The sequence below is a fragment of the Anolis carolinensis genome, chromosome 3 (assembly GCF_035594765.1).
Source record: "Anolis carolinensis isolate JA03-04 chromosome 3, rAnoCar3.1.pri, whole genome shotgun sequence".
In the NCBI taxonomy this organism is placed as follows: domain Eukaryota; kingdom Metazoa; phylum Chordata; class Lepidosauria; order Squamata; family Dactyloidae; genus Anolis; species Anolis carolinensis.
Window position 1 is genome coordinate 11878471 of NC_085843.1, and position 16718 is coordinate 11895188.

At 43.7% G+C, this 16718-nt stretch overlaps 1 protein-coding gene and 1 long non-coding RNA gene across 3 annotated transcripts in view; one reads left to right on the plus strand and one right to left on the minus strand.

Annotated features, from left to right (window-relative positions):
* Positions 1–16718, minus strand: part of tenm4 (teneurin transmembrane protein 4) — a 1874213-nt gene that overhangs the window by 1529258 nt on the left and 328237 nt on the right. The gene's annotated exons all lie outside the window — the stretch shown is intronic.
* Positions 1–16718, plus strand: part of LOC107982694 (uncharacterized) — a 30227-nt gene that overhangs the window by 2994 nt on the left and 10515 nt on the right. The window contains exon 3 of the long non-coding RNA XR_010004026.1: positions 9203–9271. This is a non-coding gene — a long non-coding RNA (uncharacterized LOC107982694). The remainder of the gene's footprint in view (positions 1–9202; positions 9272–16718) is intronic.

The window sequence follows — 16718 nt, forward strand, 5'->3', positions numbered from 1 at the left end:
GTATTAGCTTATTTGCTAACATGTAATACAAAAGTATGCAACACTTAATAATGCAAATAAATGACTTCCAAAGCATATATGCCGGGCTGTGGCGCAGGCTGGTGAGCAGCCTGCTGCAATAAATCACTCTGACCATGAGGTCATGAGTTTGAGGCCAGCCCGTGGCGGGGTGAGCACCTGCCAATTAAAAATAAAAAATAGCCCCTGCTCATTGCTGACCTAGCAACCTGAAAGATAGTTGCATCTATCAAGTAGGAAATAAGGTACCACTTATAAAAGTGGGGAGGCAAGTTTAACTAATTTACGACTTGGAATGAGGAAGTGTGGTCAGAGTGGATGATGAAGCAGCTGCTCCCCCCTGTGGCCAGAATAGAACATCCCTCAAGAGAAGGTTAAATTGCCTCTGCGTCGGTCTGTCTCTGTGTGATGACTCATGGGCCTTGTAGTCCTGCTCAGGACATTGTAATTCCTGATGAAGATGAAAACTTGGGTTTTTTACCTTCCCAGTCTGAACTGGATTCCTCTCAGCCAGATCTTTCCCAGGCAGATCTGGGAACCTTGCACCTGCAAGAAAGTTGTCTCCCAGAAGTATGTCAAACAAGCCCAGAGCCTACTTCTCCCGTATTCTTGCGCCGGGAGTTTTGTAAACAACAGAGAAGTTTAGATTCAGCTTCGCGCAGGAGTGCGAGGATTGCAGCTAAGAATGTGGCCAATTAAGACTGCTTCTCGTGAGAATCTTTGGGGAGTCTCACATCTGGTCTCAGAGTTAGCTTTCGGTTCTGATTCCCAGAGAACTGCTTCGGCGGGAAGCTAGACTCTATTTAGGTGTTTTACCCGCGTAGTAACTTCGCGGAGTCAATTCGTCAGCCTACGGAGCGAGTTGTGTCTGGACAGCGCGCTCCGGTTCAAGCCTCGCTCCTGCTCAAGCCTTGCCTTGCTATCCAGCCTTCGCCTTGCTTCCCAGCCTTTGTTTATCTACGGACTTTGCCTTGTTTCCCAGGATCAATCCTTGCCTTGTTCCACGGATTTATCAAGTTATTCCACGGACCTTGTTCTTGTTCTTAGTTACCTTGTTCCACGTTCAAGCCTTGTTTCAAGTATCAAGTTATTTCCTAGCCTCGCTCAAGTTTCATGGACTAAAGGACCTTGTCATCTCCCCTCACTTTGCTTGGCAAAGTGAGTGTTTCGGTTATTGGATTACAACTTTGGACCTTAATATTTCTTATTGGACATTGCTTTTTTGGACTAATTCTGACCTTTCCTGAAAGGTCTAATTCTGGACTATTTTCTACACTTGTTTTTATTAACTTTATATATTCCTACAATAAAGATATTAGATAGATTCTGGCCTCTGTGTATGGTTATTGGTGCTCTGCAGCCTGGGTCGTGACAGTTTGACTCCGCCACCCTAAGCACCAATTAACCTCGGCCAGAATGTCTACCGGAACCGTACCTGGGCCGAGCGGCCAGCCGATTACCTACACCATCGACAAGGAAGAGGTGGACCGAATCCGTGATAAGCTCAATGCACAGGATGGAGAAATAAGGGGTTTGAAGGAACGCGGAGTTCGTCTTCCGGCCATGGCGTTGCCAACCAAGTTTACTGGAGAAGCTTCTAAGGTTCATGTCTTCCGTCGCCAATGTCAAGCTTATCTGGAGGCCCGTGCTGCCGAGTTTCCCCAAGAAGACATCAAAGTGGCATGGGTTTACAGTCTTCTAGACGGGCCAGCGGCCAGCTGGGCGACGGCACTGTTCGACCAAGCCTCTCCACACCTAAGATCAGCGCAACACTTCTTGGACCACCTCAAGGAGACTTGGGGAATCGAGGACAATTTGGAGGCAGCCGGTCACAAACTCCGTCGCCTTTTCCAAGGAGACAGACCTATGTCTCAGTATATAGCCGAGTTCCGAGTGCTGGCCCACAACACCGGCTGGAACGATGTAGCCCTCAGGGGACAATTCCGGGAGGGTCTCAACATTGAAATGCTGGAAGAAATCTCCAAGGTGGATCCTCCCCAGACCCTCGAGGCACTCATTGATCAATGTTTACGGGCTGAAGTCATGATTGCCAACAGGAAACAGTGGGTTCGAGGCCAGGGCAGTAGAGCCGGGGCAAAACCCCCCGCTCCCGCCAGCGTTCAGCCACGTCCGGTGTGGAGACCCCCACCGCCAACCCCATACCCCAGAGGAGGCGAGGAGGTGCCGATGCAGTTGGGCAATGTGCGTCCCAGACTAGATGCCGCCGAGAAGGCCCGTCGTCAACGCTTAAACCTCTGCTGGTACTGCGGGAACGGGGGCCACTTCGCCAGAGAGTGCCCAGCCAAAGGGAAGCCTGCCGCCCGTCTTGCGGCGGCGTCCTCCACGGAGACGAAGGCGTCTGAGCCGACTGGCACACAGCCGGCGGGGGAAGCCAACGACCGGGTGTAGAGGGGCTCGCCAACCCGGTCAAAAAATCCATCCAAGAGCCGCCAACCGGGGTCCTGTTCCTTCTCGTGGTCACATTATGGTCAGCAAAAAGGGGACCCGTCATGATCCACGCCATGATAGACTCTGGAGCTACCAACAATTTCATCGATAGAGAGTATGCCGACTCTCTGGGATTACAATATCATGATTTCAAGAATGCCCGTGTGGTGCAAGCCATAGACGGCCGTCCCCTCAAGACGGGCCCCGTAAGTCAGTGGTCGGAACCCACCAGGATGTGGATAAGGGAACATATGGAAGAGATTTCCTTCTTTGTTACCGAGGTTCCCCATTTCCCTGTGATTTTGGGAATTCCATGGCTGACTCTCCACGACCCTAACATCTCCTGGTCCAACAGAGAACTGCAGTTTGCTTCACCGTACTGCCAAAACCATTGCCTCGTAGCCAAGGTATGCCATGCCACAGACACCGAGCCCATCATCACCTTGCCAAAGAAGTACTCCGAGTATTGGGATGTATTCAATGAGAAAGAAGCCGAAAAATTACCCCCACATAGACCTTATGACTGTGCCATTGACTTGGTGGAGGGGGCCCCGATCCCGCGAGGGCATCTCTACTCCCTGACTGAACCAGAGCAAGAAGCTCTCAGGGAATTCCTAGAGACAAACCTTCGCAAGGGATTCATCAGACCCTCTCAATCCCCAGCCGCCTCCCCAGTGATGTTTGTGAAGAAGAAGTCAGGGGAACTACGCCTGGTGGTGGACTACAGAGCATTGAACAATATCACCAAGCGGAACAGCTATCCCCTGCCTTTAATCTCGGATCTACTGGATCGGCTTCGAGGAGCCAAGGTTTACACCAAGCTGGATCTTCGGGGGGCTTACAACTTAGTTCGCATCAGGGAAGGGGACGAGTGGAAGACCGCCTTCCAGACCAAATTCGGATTATTTGAGTCCCGAGTTATGAATTTCGGTTTATGCGGAGCCCCCGCAACGTTCCAGCATTTTGTCAATGACATTTTTCAGGACTATCTAGACAGGTTCTTGATAATCTACCTGGACGATTTTTTGGTGTTTTCCAGATCACAATCAGAACATGAGAACCACGTCAAAATGGTGTTACAACGATTGCGGGATCATGGACTTTATGCCAAGCTGGAAAAATGCGCTTTTGATCTACAAGAGGTAGATTTCCTTGGTTACCGCATCTCGCCTCTAGGGCTTTCCATGGATCCAGCCAAAGTTTCAGCAGTATTGGAATGGCGGGCGCCAACTAACAAGAAAGAGGTGCAGCGTTTCTTGGGGTTCGCGAACTACTACCGCAAGTTCATTCCAGATTTTGCCCGCTGGTCCGACCCCATCACTAGCTGCATCCGTGGAAAGCAGCCTTTCCGCTGGACTGATCAAGCAGAGAAAGGGTTCCAGCAACTAAAGAAACTATTCACCTCCCAGCCAATTCTACAGCACCCAAATCCTGGAACCCCTTTTGTGGTGCAAGCGGACGCCTCTGATGTGGCAATTGGGGCTGTACTCTTACAACCGGTGGGAGATCACCTCCACCCCTGTGCCTTTTATTCTCGTCAACTAACCACACCAGAGAGGAATTACACCATTTGGGAAAAAGAACTACTGGCCATAAAGGCAGCCTTTGAAACTTGGAGACATTGGCTAGAAGGGGCCAAATTTCCCATTGAAGTCCACACTGATCATCGTAATCTAGAACATCTAAGAACTGCCCGCAAACTAAATCAGAGGCAGCAACGTTGGGCTTTATTCTTTGAACGTTTCAACTTCCAGATCCATTATGTGACCCCAGCCCAAACCAAGCAAGCAGACGCCCTGTCACGTAAACCGGAATACGCTGCAGGACGCAAGGAGACCTTTGAATCCCAACTGCTACAACCTGAGAACTTTGCCACGCTCACGGTGGGGAACACCAAATCCATTCCCATTGGTTCAACTTCCCCTACTCCAGGACCCATCTGTGCTCAAGAAATCAGGGCTAGTCAGCAAGCAGATGCCTGGGCGCAGGACCAACTTCGCCAAGGTCTGCATTTTCCCTTTTCACTTAAAGATGGGCTGCTCTGCTATAGAAATCATGTCTATATCCCACCCGGACCGGGCAGGGAAAAGGCGCTTCGTCTGTGTCATGACTGCAAACCAGCAGGACACTTCGGACTATTTAAAACTATGCATTTGATCCTAAGGGATTTTTGGTGGCCCAAGATCCGCAAGGATGTGGAAAAATATGTCAACACCTGCCCAGTATGCCAGCGCTCCAAGATACGAAGGGAGAAGCCCTCAGGGCTTTTACACCCCCTTCCTACCCCATCTCGCCCATGGGAAATAATTTCCGCGGATTTCATCACTGACCTACCACCTTCCTGTGGGTTCACCACGATCTTAGTGGTGGTGGACCTATTCACCAAGTTAGCCCATTTCATTCCCTGCGAAGGCCTCCCCACGGCCAAGGAAACTGCGGATTTATTTCTTCAACATGTCTTCAGACTACATGGATTGCCCAAGAGTTTAGTCACAGACCGTGGATCTCAATTCACCTCTCGTTTTTGGAAGGCACTACAAAAACTATTGGGCATAGACTCTCGCTTATCTTCAGCTCATCATCCCCAAACAGATGGGCAAACGGAGCGCACCAATGCCACTTTGGAGCAGTATCTTCGCTGTTATGTAAACTATCAACAGGACAATTGGGCTTCTCTGTTACCACTGTCTGAGTTTGCCTACAACAATGGAGTTCAAGCTTCTACAAAAGAAACGCCGTTCTTTGCAAACTACGGCTTCCATCCACGTTTCTTTCCCCCTGTCATTGAAACTTCAGAGGTTCCCGCAGCAGAGGATTGGCTGCAGGAACTCACAGCGGTGCAACAACTTTTGCTCCAGCAACTGGACCAAGCCAAGGAGGACTATAAACGCCACGCTGACAAACATCGCCAGCCGGGCCCCGAAATCAAGGTAGGAGATCGGGTTTTCCTGTCCACTCGCTTTCTGCCCTCCCACCGCCCTTGCCGGAAGTTAGATGCCCGTTTCATTGGCCCCTATCCAGTGGTGGCGCAATTAAACCCCGTGACTTTCAAACTCCAACTTCCGCGTTCAATGCGCATTCACCCAGTGTTTCACCGTTCCCTGCTCCTTCCGGCGGATGGTGTGCGTCCTGATACAGACCAACCGGCCCCCCCTCCTGTTTTGATGAATGGGGAGGAGGAGTTCGAGGTTGAGGACATTTTGGATTCTCGCTTTCACCGCCGCCGCCTACAATATCTCATTGACTGGGTGGGTTTTGGCCCTGAAGAACGCTCTTGGGAAGACGCCTCCACAGTCCATGCTCCTGATCTAACCCGTCGCTTTCATCAGACCTATCCCGCCAAGCCGCGACCTCGCGCCTCGGGGAGAGGGCCCCAGTTTGGGAGGGGCCTTGAGGAGGGGGATAGTGTGATGACTCATGGGCCTTGTAGTCCTGCTCAGGACATTGTAATTCCTGATGAAGATGAAAACTTGGGTTTTTTACCTTCCCAGTCTGAACTGGATTCCTCTCAGCCAGATCTTTCCCAGGCAGATCTGGGAACCTTGCACCTGCAAGAAAGTTGTCTCCCAGAAGTATGTCAAACAAGCCCAGAGCCTACTTCTCCCGTATTCTTGCGCCGGGAGTTTTGTAAACAACAGAGAAGTTTAGATTCAGCTTCGCGCAGGAGTGCGAGGATTGCAGCTAAGAATGTGGCCAATTAAGACTGCTTCTCGTGAGAATCTTTGGGGAGTCTCACATCTGGTCTCAGAGTTAGCTTTCGGTTCTGATTCCCAGAGAACTGCTTCGGCGGGAAGCTAGACTCTATTTAGGTGTTTTACCCGCGTAGTAACTTCGCGGAGTCAATTCGTCAGCCTACGGAGCGAGTTGTGTCTGGACAGCGCGCTCCGGTTCAAGCCTCGCTCCTGCTCAAGCCTTGCCTTGCTATCCAGCCTTCGCCTTGCTTCCCAGCCTTTGTTTATCTACGGACTTTGCCTTGTTTCCCAGGATCAATCCTTGCCTTGTTCCACGGATTTATCAAGTTATTCCACGGACCTTGTTCTTGTTCTTAGTTACCTTGTTCCACGTTCAAGCCTTGTTTCAAGTATCAAGTTATTTCCTAGCCTCGCTCAAGTTTCATGGACTAAAGGACCTTGTCATCTCCCCTCACTTTGCTTGGCAAAGTGAGTGTTTCGGTTATTGGATTACAACTTTGGACCTTAATATTTCTTATTGGACATTGCTTTTTTGGACTAATTCTGACCTTTCCTGAAAGGTCTAATTCTGGACTATTTTCTACACTTGTTTTTATTAACTTTATATATTCCTACAATAAAGATATTAGATAGATTCTGGCCTCTGTGTATGGTTATTGGTGCTCTGCAGCCTGGGTCGTGACACTCTGTTTGATGTGTTTATGGGCATTGAATGTTTGCCCTATGTGTGTATAATGTGATCCGCCCTGAGTCCCCTTCGGGGTGAGAAGGGCGGAATATAAATACTGTAAATAAATAAATAAATAAATAAATAAATAAATAAATAAATATTGGGTGAAAAAGGCATCAAAACTCTAAGAACCCAGAGACTCGTGATAAATCAGATTGCATCCTGTTATGAAGTTTACCGTTGTCATCTGTTTGGCTACTGTGAAAATAAATGTTGGTGAAGATAGACCAATTTCCACTCCCATATTGCCTACTGTAATTTTTTTTAAATCTAGAACTCTAGTCAGCATCAGTCAACTTATCCAAAAGTCAGAAATCATGAGAGCCGGACTGGGAAACATATGCAAGTCAACAGATATTTGGGAAGGCTGAAATAATCCCCTTCCTTTCCTTGGTGTCAAATAAAACACCCAGTAGGTAGTACTTCATCCAGGCAGGAATACATAGTCAAATCACTCATGGATGACTATCCAGCCTATGTTTACAAACATCCAGAGATGTTTAGTGGAGTGCTGGTGTGTTCAAGTGCAGGTACTGTTATAACTTTTATTATTTGGACAATTTGATGGTTAATTGAGTTGCAATAATTATTACCAATAAATGGGTGGATTTCTAATTATGACAAGAAAATCAGTTGACAACGATGTTTACAATGAACCACATGGAGCAGTTATAGAGGGCCTGGGCTGTGGTGCAAGCTGGTTAGTTGCCAGCTGCAATAAATCATTATGACCAAGAGTGTCAGACTGTGTAGGAGTGAGCACCCGGCCATTAAAATAAAAAATAGCCCTGCTCATTGTTGACCTAAGCAACCCGAAAGATAGTTGCATCTAGCAAGTAGGAAATTTGGGTACCACTTATGTGGGGAGGCTAATTTAACTAATTTATGACACCATAAAAATCATCCAGCAGTGTTTGGAATGAGGATTTATCCAAGAACTCGGCATCACAGTGGATGATGAAGCAGCTGCTCCCCCTGTGGCTGGAATCTAGCATCCCCTCAGGAAGCTGGAAGCTGGAGAAGATTAACTTGCCTCTGTGTCTTTGTCTCTATGTTCATATGGCATTGAATGTTTGCCTTGTATGTGTGCATTGGGAGGAGAAGGGCAGAATATATACACTGTAAATAAATAAATAAATAAATATTGGAAACTGCACGACAATCAAGTGTAATACATAAGAAGTGTACAAGAAGAATGTCCAAATCTTGTTTATACAGTAAACATGATATCAAACTAATCTATATATTATAATAAACTGAATTATCATGTCGCAAAAAGATATATGTCTAAAAAATGCATCAGGGGAGGCCCTACTCTCAATCCCACCTGCCTCACAAGCGCGGCTGGTGGGGACGAGAGACAGGGCCTTCTCGGTGGTGGCTCCTCGGCTGTGGAACTCCCTCCCCAGTGACATCTGGCAGGCTCCTTCCCTTCTAGGGTTCAGAAAAAAAAACTAAAGACATAGCTATGTGCTCAAGCGTTCAATGAATAAACCTTCGAGCTTGGCACGGTCGGTTTTTAAGACTCTGGATTAACAAGGTCTAGTGAATGAAAGGACATTACCTCGGTGCATGGTAATGTTTATTATTGTATATTGGTTTTTATGATGTTTTAAATGTTTTTAGTTTTTAATGCCTATTGTATTGTTGATGTGATGGCACTGTGTTGCCAACTTGTAAGCCGCCCTAGGTCCCCTAGGGGAGAAGGGTGGGGTAGAAACACCAGAAATAAATAAATAAATAAATCCCCAACATGAAAAGTTTGGAAATCTCTGTTTTCTCATATGTACAAGTCTTGTAACAAAGAGCCAGAAATACTGGACTCAGATATATATGTTGTTCGAAGAAATTGCCAATGTTAAAATTATCTTTTGTTTGTTGGGAATGCTGGACAATCATCTAGATATAAAATATGGAAAATTAATACAATAATATACGATAACTGCAAGAGAATTGTCTATGTAATAATAATACTAATAATAATAATAATATTTTTTATTAATATTTCACTCCTACTCCCCAAGGGATTACAGGTACATATATGGCAAATATTCAATGCCGTTATACAATTGACAAAGACAGACTGTACATAGACAGAGGCAAGGCTTCCCTCTTTTCATCTCCGGCATCCGGCTTGTGCTCGACTCACTCATGGGGAGGTGCTGTTGTTTCATTTTTCCCGTCGAGGAGCCTGTTGTCTATGGACTCCTTTCCTGGTCAGATTTTTGCAGGCATGTTTTTTCAGGGTGCCTTTTACCTCCCCAACAAGGTGGTACCTATTTATCTACTTACATTGTTGCTTTTGTACTGCTAGGTGAGCAGAAGCTGGGCTGATGGCGGGAGCTCACCTCGACCCGAATTTGAACTACCAACCTTCCAATAGGTAGGATCTCCTGTAGCAGGTGATTTAACTTGCTGTGCTAGCCCACTCTATATACTGTTTTATTATTGTATATTTTAAGTGGTAATGTTTTTGATTTTAAGCTGTTTTGTGTCTCTATATAGAGAGATAAAGCAGGATATTGTTATTATTATTATTATTATTATTATTATTATTATTATTATTAATAATAATAATAATAATTTATTATGTTCTGGAACACAACACACCAGACATCACAGTTGTGGAAAAGAAAAAGGTTTGGATCATTGATGTTGCCATCCCAAGTGACAGCCGCATTGACGAAAAACAACAGGAAAAACTCAGCCGCTATCAGGACCTCAAGATTGAACTTCAAAGACTCTGGCAAAAACCAGTACAGGTGGTCCCGGTGGTGATTGGTACATTGGATGCTGTGCCAAAAGATCTCAGCCGGTATTTGGAAACAATAGACATTGACAAAATTACAATCTGCCAACTGCAAAAGGCCACCCTACTGGGATCTGCACGTATTATCCGAAAATACATCACACAGTCCTAGACACTTGGGAAGTGTTCGACTTGTGATTTTGTGATATGAAATCCAGCATATCTATCTTGTTTGCTGTGTCATAATAAAATAATAATAATAATAATCCTTTGCTTCATTTACAAAACCCTTCTTGTTGTGAAGGATTTCTTCCGATGTTCAATCCAAATCAATACACAGACAAAGGCAAAGGCCTTCTCCTTTCATCTCCGGCATCTGGAGGTGATGCTCAACTCCGGCCATGAGGTTGTACAGAAGTGGAAAAAACTTGTTATCCCAACACAAGAAGAATGACTGATGAACATCTGCATATTAGCTGAGATGGACAAACTGATGATGCCGATCAAGAAGAAACCAACTTTAAGAAAGATGTTTGTCACCTTTTCATAGCAACGATGGGGCAAATATCAAGTACTGGATTTATGAATTAGAGAAATATTATTAAAAGTAAAATGTGGATAGTGTCATCCAAAGGGAGCTAGATAATAAGGGGTAAAAATCATCAGACAATGAATGTGAGATTTTTTAGACTAGTTTTAGCAGTTATAGGTCTAGTATGTGTTTATTAGCGTAGGTGTATTTTAGGGTAGTATGTATGTTTTAGTATGTCAGATGTAGTAGTTCTAGTGTTATATATTATGAAAGTTGTTTATTTTTGTCTTGCATTGCCCATTGCCTTTTTTATTTCTGAATTGTTGTCGTCTTACTCGTTTAGTCGTCTCCGACTCTTGGTGACCTCCTGGACCAGTCCACGCCAGAGCTCCCTGTCGGCCGTCACCACCCCCAGTTCCTTCAAGGTCAAGCCAGTCACTTCAAGGATACCGTCCATCCATCTCGCCCTTGGTCGGCCTCTCTTCCTTTTTCCTTCCATTTTCCCCAGCATCGTGATCTTCTCCAAGCTTTCCTGTCTCCTCATGATGTGGCCAAAATACTTCAGCTTTGCTTCCAATATCCTTCCCTCCAGTGAGCAGCTGGGCATTATTTGCTGGAGGATGGACTGGTTGGATCTTCTTGCGGTCCAAGGCGTTCTCAGGATTTTCCTCCAGCACCAGGGTTCAAAAGCGTCTCTCTTCCTTTGCTCAGCCTTCTTTATGGTCCAGGTCTCGCATCCATAGGTTACTACGGGGAATACCATTGCTTTAACTATGGGGACCTTCGTTGCCAGTGTGATGTCTCTGCTCTTCACTATTTTGTCCAGGTTGGCCATTGCTCTGCTCCCAAGAAATAAACGTCTTCTGATTTCCTGGCTGCAGTCTGCATCTGCAGTGATCTTCCCACCTAGAAATATAAAGTCTGTCACTGCCTCCACGTTTTCTCCCTCTATTTGCCAGTTGTCAATTGGTCTGGTTGCCATGATCTTGGTTTTCTTGATGTTTAACTGCAACCCAGCTTTTGCACTTTCTTCTTTGACCTTGGTGATAAGGCTCCTCAGCTCTTCCTCACTTTCGGCCATCAGAGTGGTATCATCTGCATACCTAAGGTTGTTAATGTTTCTTCCAGAAATTTTAACTCTGGCCTTGGATTCATCAAGCCCCGCATGTCGCATGATGTGTTCTGCGTACAAGTTGAATAGGGAGGGTGATAGTATACAGCCCTGCCGCACTCCTTTCCCAATCTTGAACCAGTCTGTTGTTCCATGAATAAAAATCAGTTTTTAAAAGGCAAAGACACCCAGAGATGCCCCTCCCGAAACAGCTCCTTAGAATCCAGATCTGATCCAGAGCATCAATGCTCCAGATTGCTCTAAGATGGTCTGGTTTGTGTAGAAAAGCCTATCGTCTATAAAAGCTTGTGCTATCTGCTTCATTCTCTCAATTATTCTCTAAGGTGTCACAACATCCCTTTGTAGGAGAAAAAATGGAAAGTTGGGTGAAAGGGGGAGGAGAACATGAAACATCTGGAAAAAGAAGGATGGAAGATGGGACACATCAGTATCAAGGAACCTCCTTGTTCCTGTCCTTTCATTTCATTTCCCCCTCCCCCTACATATAAACCCAAGCACAACATTTTCTTCTATTGGCATAGATAGCATATGGATAGATTTTTTTCTCCATGATGTTTTCCAACCATCTTTTCTGGAAGCCCCATTCCAGCATAGTTTGTGGGATGCAAGGCTGTCAACTGACTAGAATGCTTAATTGATAATTTATCTTCATTTTAAATAATTAACTGATTAAAATGTTGTGCTTCATTAAATGACTCATCAGTTAAAGGATAGATGATTAATCAGCTAACCTTTCAAAAAATCTATTCACAACTCTTAATATTGTAAAATTTACGCTATTTGGGTTTTGATAACTAACACATGTATTTATACTGTAAATAAATATTAAATTATGAAAAACCTCAGTGCAGGTGTCTTTGTGAGAGATGGAATGACATGATTTTTTTTTTTAAAAAAAACAAAAACAAAATCTTTAATGCTGATAAATAGAGTGGCAAAATTACTCCTCATTGTTTAAAGTGGCAAGATCCATCTTTCATGTTTTCTTTTTCATTCTTCATTGCATTAAAACGGTAGGCTCAAAATAGCTCCCACACTATAAACAATCAAGCTTTACCAGTTAATACTAGCTCTTGACAATCACTCAGCTAAAGCTTTAGTTGATTAAGCTACCAATTAAATCAATTAAATCAAAGATGCACAAAACATAGATATTAATCTAGCAGTAGATTTTTGTGCAACAAGAATTTTTCTGCTCCCAACATTTAAATTCAGGTTGAACATCTTTACTTGAAATGCTTGGGACCAGAAGTGTTTTGATTTTATTTATCTCTATCTTTTGGATTTTGGAATATCTATATTGCCATATGCATACATGATAAGATATCTTGGAGATGGGACCTGAAGTGTAAACACAAAACTCATTTGTGTGAATAGCCTGAAGCTAATTTTATACACAATATTTAAAATAATTCTGTGCCTGAAACAAAGTTTGTGTACACTGAAATATCCAAAAGCAAAGGTGTCAGTATCTCAATCAGCTATGTGGATTTTGTAGTATTTTAGATCTTGCAAGTTTGTATAAGGGATGTTAAGTTCTAATAACAGAAATATGGTGCCTAAATAGTGCTACTGAAATTAAGATTGCTTAGGTACAATAATGGGTTTCATACAACTCTTCATTTTTATATAAAATGAATTTTTCATATTCAGAAAAATAACTCTAGACCAACATTGTGGATGACTTAACAAAAACAAAAAAAAAATCTTTTTTTAAGTGCCCACTTTGTCTGAAATAGAGATAGATTTTAACTTCTCACCTAAAACCAAGGCAGGCCAATCTGATATTCATCTATTTGGGACAGGAAATTAGTTTATTACATTTTTAATCACCATTTTTGTGCCACGTTAGCCCATTAATTATACTTGTGGCTGCTGAGTTCCCCAGCGCTCTCAATAGCTGTCACACCTTTCGTTAAAACGGCAAGTTAATTGGCCTTAAAATATTTAAGATGAATGGGAAGGTGCTTGGCTAGGAAAATGATTGGAAATGAAAAATTAATTCAAATTGGCTTGGAAGCAAGCAGTCCATCAAAAAAGACAGAAGGCTGGCAGAAGAAACAAAAAAGGGCTAAATTTACGTGGTAGTTGTTATGGATGTCCAGCTGAGGTACTCTGAAGTTTAGGTTAGTATGCTCCCAAAATACTAGCCTAAACTTCAGGTACAATTACTATTTCCAGTGGGCTGGAAAGAAGTCAAATTGAACTCTACAATGTCAATAAAATTAAGGCACAATTCTGTATCAGGGAGCTGGTCTATATAGTTTTGACAATCCACACTCGCCATGCAGTCGCTCCTGGTTATCTCCACAAAGTTCTGAAATTTCTGGTGCTTATTAAAAATCATAGAGTTAGAGGAGACCCTCAAGGGATAGCCAGTTCAAATCCATGCCATACAGGAAAATACATTCAAAGCACCCTCAACAGCACCCATGCGGCTTTTGCTCCAGAGAAGGAGACTAATAAGACTCCCAGACAAAATATTCCACTGCTGAACAGCTCTTAACATCAGAAAATTCTTCCTAACATTCCGGTGTAGTCTCTTTTAAATCTATTTTTTTGTGTCCTGGTCTCTAGAGCAGCAGAAAACAAGCCTGCCCTCTCCCCAGTGTGATATCCTCTCAAAGCCTCTCCTCATAGAACCTGTCTTCCAGGCCTTTTAACATTTTGGTTGCCCTTCTCTTGAATCGTGGTGCCTAGAACTAAACACAGTATTCTAGGTGAGGTCTTACCAAAGCAGAATAGAATGGTACCATTAATTCACTTGATCTAGACCAGGGGTCCTCAAACTTTTTAAGCAGAGGGCCAGTCCACGGTCCCTCAGAGTGTTGAGGGGCCAGACTATAGTTTAAAAACAAATATGAACAAATTCCTATGCACACTGCATATGTCTTATTTGTAGTGCAAAAAAAAGGCCAACGAAATGTTATGGTTTGCAAAGGCACTGTGCTATATTTGTGTGTTAACTGGAAAATGAAGTGCATGAAGCCGATTGGCTGAACCTGCAAAGACCTGTAATTTGATTTGAAACTGTTTCTGTTCTGCTGCTGGAGAACCAGTTTGAACGAGTTTTTGTTCAGTGTGAGTCTGTGTGCTGACTGAGTACTGCCTGGGGAAGATGGCTCTGTACTCAGAGAGTCCTTGCTATTTCTGAGGCCTTGTTTGCTGCTGGGAAAAGAGGATGAAGAACCAGGACTGTATTCTTCACTGAAGCAGATTTATGGACTGAAAACGGACTGTTTGTGACTGCTGGGTTTTTGTAAACAATCAGAGGGACCATTGTGAATACCATTGTTCTTTGGATCTCTTGGAACTAGTAAAGTCCTTGTATTATTTGTTCTGCAAATCTGAGTGGTGCGTCATTGTTCTGCAGGGTGACTCTGGGCTCATGGGCACACATAAGAGCTTCCGTTTACCATCTGCAATGCACAACACGAAAGAACAATACAACATTTAAAAATAAGAACAATTTTAACCCACATAAACCTACCAGGATTTCAATGGGAAGCATGGGCCTGCTTCTTGCTGATGAGATAGTCAAGTTACTTAGGATGGTTGTTGTTGTTAATGTTGTTGTTGTTGTTGTGTGCCTTCAAGTCATTTCAGACTTAGGGCGAGCCTAAGTCGAAAACCGAGGACAGGGGCCGGAAAAGTGACCTTGGAGGGCCGCATGTGGCCCCCGGGCCTTCACATTGGGAGAAGTCAGGGGATGCTCAGGAGTTTTGCTGAAATTCTGGATCAACCCCATGGCGTTTACATTTATTTTTCAAATAGTTTCAACTATCCTTTCCACTTCTACTTTACAGAAAAGTACTGGAGCTCCATTAAGTGTACAGAGTACATTAAAATATATGGAAAATAAGGAAAAGACCTAAGCAATTCAAAAATAAGATATTGCCTCTAAGAGTGCTTTTTGCAATATATGTGCATATACAGCAGGTCCACAGTAGGAGCCCCTGGTGGCCTAGTGGGTTAAAGCCTTGTGACTTGAAAGTTGGGTTGCTGACCTGAAGGCTGCCAGGTTCGAATCCAACCTGGGGAGAACGCGGATGAGCTCCCTCTATCAGCTCCAGCTCCATGCGGGGACATGAGAGAGGCTTCCCACAAGGATGGTAAAAACATCTGGGTGTCCCCTGGGCAATTCTCTCACACCAGAAGCGACTTGCAGTTTCTCAAGTCACTCCTGACATGAAAAAAAGGCCCATGGTATCAGCTGGGGCTTGGTTCCAATGACTTCTGTGAATATCAAACACCATGGATTATCAGTTCCTATTGCATACAATGGCATGGGAAAATAGTATCCACTATACAAACAGGGACCAACTCAAATGAGCCTAAGGATTTGTGAAATTGTGTGAGGCTACAGCAGGTATATATCTGCATAGTACTTGGCATGTGTCAAAATCAATTTTTGGATTTTTTTTCCTGAATGTTTTCAAGCTCTGGATGGTAGAATCTATGAATGAAGAACCCGCGGATACCTGTGTCTGAATATAGATAGAAAGAGATAGAGAGAGAAAATGAGAATGAGAAAGAGGCAGAGAAATGCATGAGGTGTATTACAAGGACTATTCTGTGAAATAGTGGTGGATATGAATGCTGAACAGAACTGTGACTTTTTATTTCACACCACGCAGACAATCCAGGACCATCCTGCATGTTTGCTCTTGTTTGCTTATTTTCCATCATTGTCTTGATGTCTTTGAGGATGTCATTGTGGAAAAGGAATGAAAATTGTACCAAACTAGCTTTCTTCATTCAGAGTGAGTGTTTGCAATCCTGCCAGCATAGAAAGCACTGGCTCTTCAATAAAAGAAACAAACTAGGAATACTATAGAGGACCTTGATAGACAGTTGCATTATCTTTCTCTCTCTTGATGGCTTTCTGGTAATTTATTGAGCATTTTACAAACAATGGCCCAGGCAATTAAAAGTCCAAAAGGACACAATTGTGATAATGTTTGCAAAATGATCCCAATGTAATTCATAGCTCGCCTTTGTACAGTGATTAATAATTAAGTGAGCCGCGGTTCTTGCATAATCTCACAATGAATATACTTTAATCATGCAAATTCTTTCTATCCATTGGCATTCAGTAATTTGGATGCAGAAAGCTCTCTCCAGGATTCCTTGCCCTGAACAGCAGCTTTCATGGACAAGGATGCACTCAGAAATGTTTGGCCCCTTGACTCTTTCCCAATTCAGTTAAGTTACAACTTGAGATGGTAAGAATTTTATCAATGTTTTGTTGAGAAAGGGTGCAGAGAAGCTACCTTGACATAAGCCAACTGCTATGCTTTTTTTCACAATTTAGGATATTTTGTTTTGCCAAACAAAGAATAAAACATGAGAAGAGTTAATACAAAACAGCATATACCCCACAGAAATCTACAACTGATGCTCAAGATTTTGGGATA